Source organism: Triturus cristatus, chromosome 8, assembly GCF_964204655.1.
Source record: "Triturus cristatus chromosome 8, aTriCri1.1, whole genome shotgun sequence".
In the NCBI taxonomy this organism is placed as follows: domain Eukaryota; kingdom Metazoa; phylum Chordata; class Amphibia; order Caudata; family Salamandridae; genus Triturus; species Triturus cristatus.
This window is the reverse complement of record NC_140591.1, coordinates 1,647,705,033-1,647,719,481: the sequence shown is the minus strand read 5'-3', so window position 1 is coordinate 1,647,719,481 and position 14,449 is coordinate 1,647,705,033. Positions and strand designations below refer to the sequence as shown.

Genomic DNA, 14,449 nt, shown 5'->3' with positions numbered 1-14,449 from the left:
CTGTTTGATCTGAGCAGGGCCTTGCCTGGCAAGGTGAATGATGCCTCCACCTCCCAATGGGCGTCTGATAGCAGACCCCCTCATTCTCAAAGGGCAGGATGTCGCCTCGTAAACCAAGTGCTCCCCGACCCCACCGAACTGGTTCTGGCTGGATTCAGTGATTTGTGACTTTAGAGAACAAATACTTTTTAGGTATAAAACGCGGTGCTGAAACCTTTTTCAAGTGTGTTCCTTCTGGATGTCAAGACGAAACTCTGTCCGACTGAATAGAGGAAAGGACTTTGAAACTTTCACCAAGCTCGCCGAAGAAACTACCCAAGGGCTTGAATTGAGAGCGCCTCCTGGTGAAGTCTCGGGGACATTAGACTTCACCCCGTCAGCCATCTGAATTCCTGTGCGAGGAATTCTACTTGCAGGTGAGGCCCCCGTCGAGTAATCCGGAGCCTCTAGTTCTACTGCGAGGAACGCGGACTGGTAACCCTTGTTAACTCTCTGGGCCACCGCAGCTAAGAGAGATCTTTTGCCACTGAGCGCCCACACCTTTGCCAACTTTGCATCCCCGTGATTTGTCCTGGTGGCCGCCGCAGCTAAGAGAGAGCTGTTGCCGCTGAGTGCCCGCAACTTTGCCAACTTTGCATCATCGTGATTTGTCCTTTGGGCCGCCACAGCTAAGAGAGAGCTGTTGCCACTGAGTGCCCACACTTTTGCTGACTTTGCATCATCGTGATTCGGCCTGTGGGCCACCGTAGCTAAGAGAGAGCTGCCACCGCTTTGTGCCCGCACCCTTGCCAACTTTGCATCATCGTGATTTGTCCTGTGGGCCGCCGTAGCTAAGAGAGAGCTGCTGCCGCTGAGTGCCCGCACCTTTGCCAACTTTACATCATCGTGATTTGTCCTGTGGGCCGCCGTAGCTAAGAGAGAGCTGCTGTCGCTGAGTGCCCGCACCTTTGCCAAATTTGCATCATCGTGATTTGTCCTGTGGGCCGCCACAGCTAGGAGAGAGCTGTTGCCGCTGAGTGCCCGCACCCTTGCCAACTTTGCATCATCGTGATTTGTCCTGTGGGCCACCGCAGCTAAGAGAGAGCTGCTGCCACTGAGTGCCCGCACCTTTGCCAACTTTGCATCATCGTGATTTGTCTTGTGGGCCGCCACAGCTAAGAGAGAACTGTTGCTGCTGAGTGCCCGCACCTTTGCTGACTTTGCATCATCGTGATTTGTCCTGTGGGCCGCTGTGGCTAAGAGAGAGCTGCTGCCGCTAAGTGCCCGCTCCTTTGCCAACTTTGCATCACCGTGATTTGTCCTGTAGGCCGCCGCAGCTAAGAGAGAGATGTTGCCGCTGAGTGCCTGCACCTTTGCCAACTTTGCATCATCGTGATTTGTCCTTTGGGCCGCCACAGCTAAGACAGAGCTGTTGCCACTGAGTACCCACACTTTTGCTGACTTTGCATTATCATGATTCGGTCTGTGGGCCACCGTAACTAAGAGAGAGCTGCCACCGCTGTGTGCCCACACCCTTGCCAACTTTGCATCATCGTGATTTGTCTTGTGGGTCGCCGCAGCTAAGAGGGAGCTGCTGCCACTGAGTGCCCACACCTTTGCCAACTTTGCATAATCGTGATTTGTCTTGTGGGCCGCCGCAGATAAGAGAGAGCTGTTGCTGCTGAGTGGCCACACCTTTGCTGACTTTGCATCATCGTTATTTGTCCTGCGGGCCGATGCGGCTATGAGAGAGCTGCTGCTGCTAAGTGCCCGCTCCTTTGCCAACTTTTCATCACCGTTATTTGTCCTGTGGGCCGCCGCAGCTAAGAGAGAGCTGTTGCCACTGAGTTCCCGGACCTTTGCCAACTTTGCATCATCGTGATTTGTCCTTTGGGCCGCCACAGCTAAGAGAGAGCTGCTGCCACAGAGTGCCCACACCTTTGCCAACTTTGCATCATCGTGATTTGTCTTGTGGGCAGCCGCAGCTAAGAGAGAGCTGTTGCCGCTGAGTGCCCGCACCTTTGCTGACTTTGCATCATTGTGATTTGTCCTGTGGGCCGATGCAGCTAAGAGAGAACTGCTGCCGCTAAGTGCACGCTCCTTTGCCAACTTTGCATCACCGTTATTTGTCCTGTGGGCTGCCGCAGCTAAGAGAGAGCTGTTGCCGCTGAGTGCCCGCACCTTTGCCAACTTTGCATCATCGTGATTTGTTCTTTGGGCCTCCACAGCTAAGAGAGAGGTGTTGCCACTGAGTGCCCACACTTTTGCTGACTTTGCATCATCATGATTCGGCCTCTGGGCCACCGTAGCTAAGAGAGAGGTTCCACCGCTGTGTGCCTGCACCTTGTTCACCATTGTCGAAGATTGTCTCTATCCTCTCGTGGGCCACCGCAGCTAAGAGAGAGCTGCTGCCACTGTGAGCCCACCACGGAGCTGCATGACGAGAGTCATCGCCACCATCAGCCCGGGCCGCCGCAGCCACGTGCTGCTGAGAGTCCGCCTGTCCCCGAGTGCCCAAATCATTGTGGGTGCGCGCTGTGGACCACTGCAGCCAAGAGCTGTGGTCGCTGGGAGTCCGCCTGTCACCGTCTCAGTTTCTTCGAGAAGCTGCGTGCTGTGTCCCCTTCCAACAGCAGGTATCTGGTGCTCAACGGGTCGCATAGACCCAGGCCTTGAACTAAGTCAGTGCCACATTCTAGTGAATACGTCATTGCATTTTTAAGTCCTTACTAATTTACGTACATTGTGGCTCATTAAAACGTTTTGAGAGTCTTGTGTTAGACCTTAGATAAAGATTTTTTTTTTCTATACCTACTTGAGTGGTGTCCTTTTGTGGTGTCGTTACTGCCTTGTTGTGCATGGTCATAAATGCTTCACACACTGCCTCTGAGATAGGCTAACTGCTCGTGCTATGTTACCACAGGGTTGTGCAGAGGTTGTCAAAGGGGTAGCCCACTTGCCCTGACTTAGGAAGAAGGGTCCCTATTTGGACATTGGCACCAGCCATTGCCAACTAGAGACCCCCATTTCTAACATATCACAAAAGTGGTTGTATGTGCTTGCAAGGATTCATTTTTATGTATGATTTCTTTTTCATGTATCTGTTTTTTATGATACTTCTGCTACTGCATGGATAGGTGTGAAACCATTTTCGATAATAATGTTCTTTAGGTGCTTCTGAACTGATTTCTCCATTTTTCTTAGCTACTACGTATACAGAGTATACATGGCTGTATGCATGTGTGTTGCACATATTTGGTCATTTATATTGTACAAAAAAAAAGGATTTTTAATGTGAGGTGTGGGTTCTTCTCTTTTCTTGTTTACCTTGGTGTCTGGAGCGTGTCCACCATTTGAAGTTGTGTTCACATTGTCAGATCATGGCATTGAAGGCCATGCGGTAACAAGCCTTTTAGATCTTTGCAAGCAGGCAGTAGGCATTGGTCTGTGAAACTCTGTGAGTTGTAAGGTAACTTGGAGTCTCTGATGACACATATTTATATTTATATATGTTCATATATAGAAGGTTCAAATCTGTATGGTGTCGTTTTAACTTCTTACAATGCCTTATGTAATCTTCAAGTGATCATTTTGTTCAAACAAAAGTCTTTCTACCACAAAGGTATTATTATTCGTCTTTCTTGGTGTATGGTTTATATCTTCAGGTTTTGCATTGATGCTCATTCATCTAGGTATGATGGAAACGAGTCCTGAGGGTCCTTCTTTAGGGATTTATCAGGACATTCCTTTCTCTAATATTTATTTATAGAATTTTTTCTTGTACTTGATCCTTTTCTCCTTCCCCTTGGTGGCCGGTTGATAATATCTGATAATATTCAGATGATTGTGTAGGGGTTTTCCCCATTTTCCACAGGGCTTGAGTTTTTGGGCCTGGAGGGTCATCAATTACATATATGTTCTGTGATGGTGATCATGGATTATATGAAGAGCCAAGCTCTTTTTCGGATATTCCTACAAACGTTTATTGTTGCGTAGAATGCAGATTATCTGGCCTTCGTTGTGTCCTGGACCTTTTTGGTCCAGGAGTTCTCTTCCACTTTTGGGTTTGAATTGTACTGTCTGACTGCTGTGAGTTGTTTCTTTGGGATTCAGCCACCCATTCAGCAGGAAACCGCTGCTAAAACGGCGATAAAGGGCTTTATAATATGCCCTAGAGAATTCCAATAGAAGCCCAGGTTCTGGTGGGAAGGACATCTATTGGAATTCTATAGGGCCCCTTACCGCCGCTTTAGCAGCAATTTCCTGCTGCTAAAGCGGCGATAATGTTATGTCCCTTCTAATATGGCCCCAAGTACTCTCAGAAAACCTCATTCATAAGTTTATGGAACGCAGTTGGTGCAGTGCAAAACCCAAACGGCATCACCAAGAATTCATGAAGACCAAATTGAGCCTTAAAAGTTGTCTTACATTCATCTCCTTCCCTCACTCTTATCAAATTTTGAGCTCTGCAAAGATCTAATTTAGTGTAAATAGTTGCAGATTTCACCTGATCGAGCAAGACTGAGATGAGTGGAAGCTGGTAAATTTTCTTCACTGTTACCTTGTTCAGGACCTCTAATCTGAACAGCTCATCATGAGGCTTGGGCACGAAGAATAATGGAATGGCTGTAGTGGATCCTGATGGCCTAACGAAACCAGTCAAGTGGATTCCCAGAGGTATAGCAGAGACTAAATTAGGTAAGTACTAACATCTCTCCTCTCTTTGTGCTAGTGTGGGCGAGAAGTTAGGCTTATCAGGAGGGCGTGTTAAGCATTTATTGTATTTACTCAATCAAGCCTGGTGGCACACACTCAGAGACGGGATCCAGACCATTTCAGTGGGATAGAGAGGTTGCTGAACCCTTTTTGTGAATTGTGTGCTCCTGTTAAGCTCAGACCGCTAGGTTCCCTGTGTAATCTTTTCTCAAGAACGTCCGCCAAAATGGAGCCAGCTTTTGATTTCTGTGATCTGTTTGGGTACAGTATGCTGGAGTTGGTACGGTTCTGTGCAGAGAGAGACATAGGGGTGGATGAGTCAGACACTCAGTCCGAACTTAGAAGCAGCCTGATCCTATGGCAAAAGGGTCAATGGGTTCTTGAGCGCAGTAGGATAAGGGCCCGGGCCTCACACCAGGAGGGTGGTGGGTCTGTGGGGAGCCCTGAAGATTCAGTAGAGGAGGAAGAAGAAGAAAGTAACCTGACAGGGACGCCAGTAGATAGTGGAGACCCTATAGATAGGGAGTCCCTTGCTGGGTCCAGTGTCAGGAGCAGCACCCCATCCCTTTCCCTGTCCCCAGAGGAGTGGGTAGATAGGAGGGAAGAAAGGGAGCATCAGCTGGCCATGGAGAAGCTCAGGATAGAGCATGCCAAGCTGGAGACCGAGAGGGTCTTAGCTCAGAAACAGATGGCGGAGGCTGAGCGGGCCTTTGCCACAGAGAAATTAGCTCTGGAGGGTAAGTTGTCCCCTGAGCGCAGTTGTAGTTGTCTGGGCTCCCCAGGGAGGGTAGAGTCCAGTGCTGGCAGCGAGATAAAGTCCAGTGCAGGAAGTCCTATTCCCAGTTCACCCATTCTGGTACCTGTTTCCCAAGAAGAGGAGTATAGGTTGAAATTCAGGGGCAGTAGGAAGCTGTCTCACCAGTCTTGGGACACGTTTGTGGGTGAATGTGAGGATGCACTGGATGATTGGGTAAGGGTAAACACGAAACGGGATTTTGACGGACTGTATGCTCTGGTTATCAAAGAGCAGCTACTCAGTAGTTTTTATCCCGGGTTGCGCCAACACCTGTTGGGATGTGATGCCTTGGATCCTTGGACCCTGGCAAGAAAAGCAGACCGTTGGGAAGGGGTCCCAAGTTCTGATGAGGAATGGGAGAGTGATTCCAACAGTAGTGGTTCAGAGATCCTCCAGCCCAGCGTGGTGGAGGAGGCTCAGTGTAGCCCAGCTAGGTCCCAGGATAGCGAGGAGGGTGTAGGGGCTTACGGCCTGGCTCAGTGGAGCGGGAGTAAGTGGGTGACCGAGGGTCCCCAGACGCACGAAACCCTCCCTCAGGACTTGGATGGTTTCATGAGGGAACACCAAGTTGGGGACCTAGGCTGTCCTGTTAGTCCATTTGAGGAAGATCACTTAGGGAGTAGAGGACCTGGAGCGCCTGTAAACAGGGCTCCTGTGGTTCTAGAGTCTGGCAGTACCGCTCCGGTAGGGAGGGTACAGGACTCCAGCGTGAGGAGTGATTGGGGGATGAGTTGCCCAGTGGAAGAGCCGGTGGGTCAGGGACTACCCAGTTGGGCTAGGATCCCGTGTAGTGACCATGGGGACACCACTTCTGTTCTGGGGGATCTCTGCGCACTGTCAGGTGGACAGGGGACGGGAGATCTGCGCCAGACAGACAGTCACACGACACATGGGTCATGTGTCAGCCTCAGGGGGATGGAGTGTAAATCCCTAGAAGTCCTGGAGTGTCAGGCAATTATTCCACCAAAGGTTCTAGGCCGGAGGTTGGAAGGCCAGGTTCGGGATCAGCCTGACCTGAAGGGTGGGACGTCTGTAACCAGCGTCCCGACTGGTTCTTCTTCCAGAGGTACCGCCCCAGTTGGTAGGGAGCAGGGCACTGGAAGGGGGTACAGAGGGTGGGAGAGCCCACCTCTGACCCCGGTGCAACCTAAGGGGTTAAACCCTGGGTTAGAATGGCGTTCTAGGTGTACCCCTCGCCAGAGGAGGAGGAACCCTAGGAGAAGAGGTAGGGGGAGGAGAGCCTTCCCTGAGACTCCTGGTCCGCCTGAGGTTGTAGACCCTAGGCTGGAGAACCAGTGGCAGTCTAGTCCTGTCTTGCAGACAGGCAGAGTGGAGAATGGCCGCTATGAGCCAGGGGTTACTACCCCCACTCTGTGATTAGGCAGAGACCGGTGGCACCTGGGTGGCCTAGGGCCTGGTCTTGGCCGCGGACAGCTTGGGAGTACCAGTGGGGTAGCCCAGTTGGTCCAGACAGTGGTTTTAGAAGGAATTCCATGGGTTCACCGTGGCATAGAAACGGAGGGTGTCCCTGCAGTTGCGGGCCCGCGTCCGTGTTCTATCGCCCCAAGCAGGGAAGTCAATCACGGTGGTGATTGGTCTGCCCTGCGTTTTGGCTGGAAGGGGGTTGTGTTGGACTTGGCCCTTCTGGCAGGTTCACCCCTGAACTTTTTGCTTTTATTGGTGACCTGGTGGTAGTGAATTTTGGTTTCTGCGCGCTTGCCCTGTGTCCCAGAGTAAAGTGCGTGCGCCCTCTGAGTGCATGTGGTGAGATAGGCCTGCCCTCCCATAGGAATGCATGGGGAATGTATGTGTCCCTGGTAGTTCCTGATGCGTGGGGTGTGCAGGCTCGAGTTTGGTATGTGCGGACTCGGGTGATTGAATGCTTCGCAAAGATGTATGATGCGTGATTATGTCATGTGCGGAAGTGCCACTGATAAGAGTTGGCATATTAGTGTAAAATGTGCAGTGACTGCCTGTCACGTGATTGGCTGGCTGAGGTCATGTGACGGGCTAGGGAATCCCCAGAGTCAGGAGGAGTCACCCAGTGGTGAATAGGGAGATCAGCACCTAGATGGGTGGGAGGAGTCCACCTGGGTCCTGAATAGGGCTGGGTTTTCCCCACACAATGCTGGCTCTGCCCCCTGTGGTGCGACTGATGACCCTGGCCTGCACTCTGAATAGGGAGAGGGGATGAGCAAAACAAAGTGCTCAGGAACCAGTTGTAACTGGTTCGCCCCTTCCCTGCACCCTGAGACAAAGGGTTTTACTGTATAAAAATGGGGCTGTGTCCCCACACAATCTGATCTCTCCCAGGATCCTGAGGGCTGCTGCTGCTGCTGCTGCTGGAGGCCAGGAGGAACCGCCACTTTGGACTGCCTTCCTGCCTGGAGGGTCCAGTGAGCTGGCCCCTGGCCCAGCCTTGCCCCCTGCCCACATTCCTAAGAACTTTGCTGGACTTTTGTGCTTACTGGCACCCCAAAGCGCCTGGAAGCGCTTTTATTTTACCTATAGCGCTAGGAGCGCTTTAGGTGTGGCCAGCAGCGCGGCGCTGCACTTATTAGCGAGGGAACCCCGGCGTAGGGATTCCCTGCTATTTTGCAATATTCCAAACGGGTGCCCACCCCGCATTGTTGCGCTGGTTGGCGGGTGCCTACCCCGCTTATTTGTGGATTTCCGGCGGGTGCCCACCCCGCCGTACATCAACGAGGGAGCCTACCCCTCTTATGGCCGAAGTTTAGAATCACCGCTGCAGCCCGGTCCGGGGGAAGCCCAGGAAGTCAGGCGGCCCCTGTCGGGACGTGGGCGGGGCGTTAACAGAAAGCCGCATCGTGAGCAAGGGAAGCGGACGGGAGCCTACCCCACGCTTCCCCGGAGAAAGGAGATCCAGCGAGTCTCCACGGAGCAGCGTCGATGCTGCCCTGCAGGAGGGCTTCCGGCCACTGCTCCAGACGCAGAGACAACGCGGGAGTCCCCCGAGGACAGCCCGGTAAGTAAGAAGGGCTGGGGGACTCCGCACGAGTACCGTGGGTGCCGGTCCCAGACCGGCTGATTCTTCAAGAGGCTCCAACGGGGCCCGCAGTATTGTTTTTAAGAGCGCCTGACGCTCCAACGAAGGGGCAGTGCTTCCGGAGCCTAGAGAGGCTCAAGCTCCTGGGGGCATTACCCTTTAGTGTCCGCGAGCGCGAGTGGTGCTCCAACGAGGGGGCGCATTTCGGGTCTGAAGAACCTAGAGGGCTCCCAAGTACATGCATTGGCTGTGTGGGCATTGTCTATTTTAGAGCCGAGGGAGTCTCCAACACCCCGCATTGTTTCCTTCGAGCGCTGGTGCGCTCCAACGGCTTTGTTTCTATAGGGTGCTGGTGCGCTCCAACACTTGGGGGCATTCTCTTTGGCAGAGCCCAGGGAGGCTCCGAGGCATGCCCGAATGGTTCTGAGAAGGCACAGTGGTGCCCCAGCATTCCTCCACAGCTGCCCAGCACTTTGTGGGCAGCTGCAACGTGTAGGTTTTGCTCCTGGCTTGCGCAGCCTGCGCCGCATGGCCCTGACTCTGCTGGACACAGGGCGTCCTAGCCCCCTACCAGGCCAGTTGGCCTAGGGACTTCCACAGGTGGTGGCTTATGTGAGTTCTTGCGCTATTATTCCTTTCCTGCACCTCTGAATGTATTTTTATGCGTCATGTGCCTTGTTTTACACCGCTGAATGTATTTTATGCATCATGTGTTTTCCTTCCCTACACCTCTGAATGTGTTGCGATGCATCATGTGTAATGTGCGTTTACCCTTACAGGTATTGTGATACTTAGGTGGTTGTTTGTTTTCTCCTAGTATAGGTGGTGCTAGTGAGGTCCTAGTTCCCTGCGCGATATTTTCCTAAGGTGGTTAGGGTTGCGTAGGTGGTACTTACCTGATACCAGTAGTTACTGGTTGTGTGCTACATTTGCTATTTTGTACTACAGTACTTTATATCCTATGTGCTAATTTCTACAAAGTGCTAATTCCTGACAGTGGTCCATGTGGCCCTGTCCCCTGTACATATAATCCCTTGTAAATTCTGCCCGTGCCTGTTGGCACATTGTAGAGTGTGTGTTTTTATCTATTTTGTTTTGGAATAATACAAAGGCTATTTTTATATAATACCTTGTGTGGAGTTTCCTTTGTGGTGGGCCTTGGGTGTTGTTGCTGGGTGCGCGCACAAACGCTTTACACATCGCCTCCGGGATAAGCCTGACTGCTCGTGCCAAGCTACCAAGGGGGTGAGCAGGGGTTATCTGTGGCGTGTAACTTCCTTGCCCTGACTAGAGTGGTGGTTTCTGCCTGACTTTGGCGCAAGCCTTAGCCAACCAGAAATCGCCATTTCTAACATTGGTGATCAGCGGTGGGATTTGGACTTGCGTTTGCACTGTACCGCAGCAGCAACTGGCTGCACTACAAAACTCTGCATTTTAGATAGTCACATGGTATAGGGATTATTGTGCTAAGTTTGTTTTTGTCATTTCTGTGGAAATGTGTTTCTTGTGCACTGTGAGTCAGGTGTCCCTAGCTCGGGAGGGTAGATCATCCCCTAAGTGCATTGTGTTTTCTGGATTCACCAGTAAGGGTGGGATCCAGTGGTGGCAGCGTAATAGTGTCCAGTACATTTTTTCCCCGCCCTGCGCCCAGAGTTGGTACCTGTGTCACTTGTGGTCAGGTTGAGGAATCAGGGGTGGTAGAAACTGCCTTATCAGTCCGAGGGGAGGGTTGTGTGTGGATGAATGGTGTGTGGCACTAGGCAAGTGAGTGTGAGTTCTCTGGGATAGAGAGCTTGCTGAACCCTTTTTGTGAATTGTGTGCTCCTGGTAAGCTCAGACCGCTAGGTTCCCTGTGTAATCTTTTCTCAAGAACGTCCGCCAAAATGGAGCCACCTTTTGATTTCTGTGATCTGTTTGGGTACAGTATGCTGGAGTTGGTAAGGTTCTGTGAAGAGAGAGACATAGGGGTGGATGAGTCAGACACTCAGTCTGAACTTAGAAGCAGCCTGATCCTATGGCAAAAGGGTCAATGGGTTCTTGAGCGCAGTAGGATAAGGGCCCGGGCCTCACACCAGGAGGGTGGTGGGTCTGTGGGGAGCCCTGAAGATTCAGTAGAGGAGGAAGAAGAAGAAAGTAACCTGACAGGGACGCCAGTAGATAGTGGAGACCCCATAGATAGGGAGTCCCTTGCTGGGTCCAGTGTCAGGAGCAGCACCCCATCCCTTTCCCTGTCCCCAGAGGAGTGGGTAGATAGGAGGGAAGAAAGGGAGCATCAGCTGGCCATGGAGAAGCTCAGGATAGAGCATGCCAAGCTGGAGACCGAGAGGGTCTTAGCTCAGAAACAGATGGCGGAGGCTGAGCGGGCCTTTGCCACAGAGAAATTAGCTCTGGAGGGTAAGTTGTCCCCTGAGCGCAGTTGTAGTTGTCTGGGCTCCCCAGGGAGGGTAGAGTCCAGTGCTGGCAGCGAGATAAAGTCCAGTGCAGGAAGTCCTATTCCCAGTTCACCCATTCTGGTACCTGTTTCCCAAGAAGAGGAGTATAGGTTGAAATTCAGGGGCAGTAGGAAGCTGTCTCACCAGTCTTGGGACACGTTTGTGGGTGAATGTGAGGATGCACTGGATGATTGGGTAAGGGTAAACACGAAACGGGATTTTGACGGACTGTATGCTCTGGTTATCAAAGAGCAGCTACTCAGTAGTTTTTATCCCGGGTTGCGCCAACATCTGTTGGGATGTGATGCCTTGGATCCTTGGACCCTGGCAAGAAAAGCAGACCGTTGGGAAGGGGTCCCAAGTTCTGATGAGGAATGGGAGAGTGATTCCAACAGTAGTGGTTCAGAGATCCTCCAGCCCAGCGTGGTGGAGGAGGCTCAGTGTAGCCCAGCTAGGTCCCAGGATAGCGAGGAGGGTGTAGGGGCTTATGGCCTGGCTCAGTGGAGCGGGAGTAAGTGGGTGACCGAGGGTCCCCAGACGCACGAAACCCTGCCTCAGGACTTGGATGGTTTCATGAGGGAACACCAAGTTGGGGACCTAGGCTGTCCTGTTAGTCCATTTGAGGAAGATCACTTAGGGAGTAGAGGACCTGGAGCGCCTGTAAACAGGGCTCCTGTGGTTCTAGAGTCTGGCAGTACCGCTCCGGTAGGGAGGGTACAGGACTCCAGCGTGAGGAGTGATTGGGGGATGAGTTGCCCAGTGGAAGAGCCGGTGGGTCAGGGACTACCCAGTTGGGCTAGGATCCCGTGTAGTGACCATGAGGACACCACTTCTGTTCTGGGGGATCTCTGCGCACTGTCAGGTGGACAGGGGACGGGAGATCTGCACCAGACAGACAGTCACACGACACATGGGTCATGTGTCAGCCTCAGGGGGATGGAGTGTAAATCCCTAGAAGTCCTGGAGTGTCAGGCAATTATTCCACCAAAGGTTCTAGGCCGGAGGTTGGAAGGCCAGGTTCGGGATCAGCCTGACCTGAAGGGTGGGACGTCTGTAACCAGCGTCCCGACTGGTTCTTCTTCCAGAGGTACCTCCCCAGTTGGTAGGGAGCAGGGCACTGGAAGGGGGTGCAGAGGGTGGGAGAGCCCACCTCTGACCCCGGTGCAACCTAAGGGGTTAAACCCTGGGTTAGAATGGCGTTCTAGGTGTACCCCTCGCCAGAGGAGGGGGAACCCTAGGAGAAAAGGTAGGGGGAGGAGAGCCTTCCCTGAGACTCCTGGTCCGCCTGAGGTTGTAGACCCTAGGCTGGAGAACCAGTGGCAGTCTAGTCCTGTCTTGCAGACAGGCAGAGTGGAGAATGGCCGCTATGTGCCAGGGGTTACTACCCCCACTCTGTGATTAGGCAGAGACCGGTGGCACCTGGGTGGCCTAGGGCCTGGTCTTGGCCGCGGACAGCTTGGGAGTACCAGTGGGGTAGCCCAGTTGATCCAGACAGTGGTTTTAGAAGGAATTCCATGGGTTCACCGTGGCATAGAAACGGAGGGTGTCCCTGCAGTTGCGGGCCCACGTCCGTGTTCTATCGCCCCAAGCAGGGAAGTCCATCACGGTGGTGATTGGTCTGCCCTGCGTTTTGGCTGGAAGGGGGTTGTGTTGGACTTGGCCCTTCTGGCAGGTTCACCCCTGAACTTTTTGCTTTTATTGGTGACCTGGTGGTAGTGATTTTTGGTTTCTGCGCACTTGCCCTGTGTCCCAGAGTAAAGTGCGTGCGCCCTCTGAGTGCATGTGGTGAGATAGGCCTGCCCTCCCATAGGAATGCATGGGGAATGTATGTGTCCCTGGTAGTTCCTGATGCGTGGGTTGTGCAGGCTCGAGTTTGGTATGTGCGGACTCGGGTGATTGAATGCTTCGCAAAGATGTATGATGCGTGATTATGTCATGTGTGGAAGAGCCACTTATAGGAGTTGGCATATTAGTTTAAAATGTGCAGTGACTGCCTGTCGCGTGATTGGCTGGCTGAGGTCATGTGACGGGCTAGGGAATCCCCAGAGTCAGGAGGAGTCACCCAGTGGTGAATAGGGAGATCAGCACCTAGATGGGTGGGAGGAGTCCACCTGGGTCCTGAATAGGGCTGGGTTTTCCCCACACAATGCTGGCTCTGCCCCCTGTGGTGCGACTGATGACCCTGGCCTGCACTCTGAATAGGGAGAGGGGCTGAGCAAAACAAAGTGCTCAGGAACCAGTTGTAACTGGTTCGCCCCTTCCCTGCACCCTGAGACAAAGGGTTTTACTGTATAAAAATGGGGCTGTGTCCCCACAGAATCTGTTCTCTTCCAGGATCCTGAGGGGGGCTGCTGCTGCTGGAGGCCAGGAGGAACCGCCACTTTGGACTGCCTTCCTGCCTGGAGGGCCCAGTGAGCTGGCCCCTGGCCCAGCCTTGCCCCCTGCCCACCTTCCTAAGAACTTTGCTGGACTTTTGTGCTTACTGGCACCCCAAAGCGCCTGGAAGCTCTTTTATTTTACCTATAGCGCCAGGAGCGCTTTAAGTGTGGCCAGCAGCGCGGCGCTGCATTTATTAGCGAGGGAACCCCGACGTAGGGATTCCCTGCTATTTTGCAATATTCCGAGCGGGTGCCCACCCCGCATTGTTGCGCTGGTTGGCGGGTGCCTATCCCGCTTATTTGTGGATTTCCGGCGGGTGCCCACCCCGCCGTACATCAACGAGGGAGCCTACCCCTCTTATGGCCGAAGTTTAGAATCACCGCTGCAGCCCGGTCCGGGGGAAGCCCAGGAAGTTAGGCGGCCCCTGTCGGGACGTGGGCGGGCGTTAACAGGAAGCCGCATCGTGAGCAAGGGAAGCGGACGGGAACCTACCCCACGCTTCCCCGGAGGAAGGAGATCCAGCGAGTCTCCACGCAGCAGCGTCGCTGCTGCCCTGCAGGAGGGCTTCCGGCCACTGCTCCAGACGCGGAGACAACGCGGGAGGACAGCCCGGTAAGTAACCAGTAGCTGGGGGACTCCGCAAGAGTACCGTGGGTGCCGGTCCCAGACCGGCTGATTCTTCAAGAGGCTCCAACGGGGCCCGCAGTATTGTTTTTAAGAGTGCCTGACGCTACAAAGAAGGGGCAGTGCTTCTCGAGCCTAGAGAGGCTCAAGCTCCTGGGGGCATTACCCTTTAGTGTCCGCGAGCACGAGTGGTGCTCCAACGAGGGGGCGCATTTCGGGTCTGAAGAGCCTAGAGGGCTCCCAAGTACATGCATTGGCTGTGTGGGCATTGTCTATTTTAGAGCCGAGGGAGGCTCCAACACCCCGCATTGTTTCCTTCGAGTGCTGGTGCGCTCCAACGGCGTTGTTTGTATAGGGCGCTGGTGCGCTCCAACACTTGGGGGCATTCTCTTTGGCAGAGCCCAGGGAGGCTCCGAGGCATGCCCGATTGGTTCTGAGAAGGCACAGTGGTGCCCCAGCATTCCTCCACAGCTGCCCAGCACTTCGTGGGCAGCTGCAACGTGTGGGTTTTGCTCC

General features: G+C 53.3%; 1 protein-coding gene across 1 annotated transcript in view; it reads left to right on the top strand.

The window, feature by feature from the left end:
* The window catches only part of LOC146808487 (transient receptor potential cation channel subfamily M member 2-like), a 1,974,138-nt gene that overhangs the window by 1,306,513 nt on the left and 653,176 nt on the right, over positions 1-14,449 (top strand). The window lies entirely within an intron of this gene.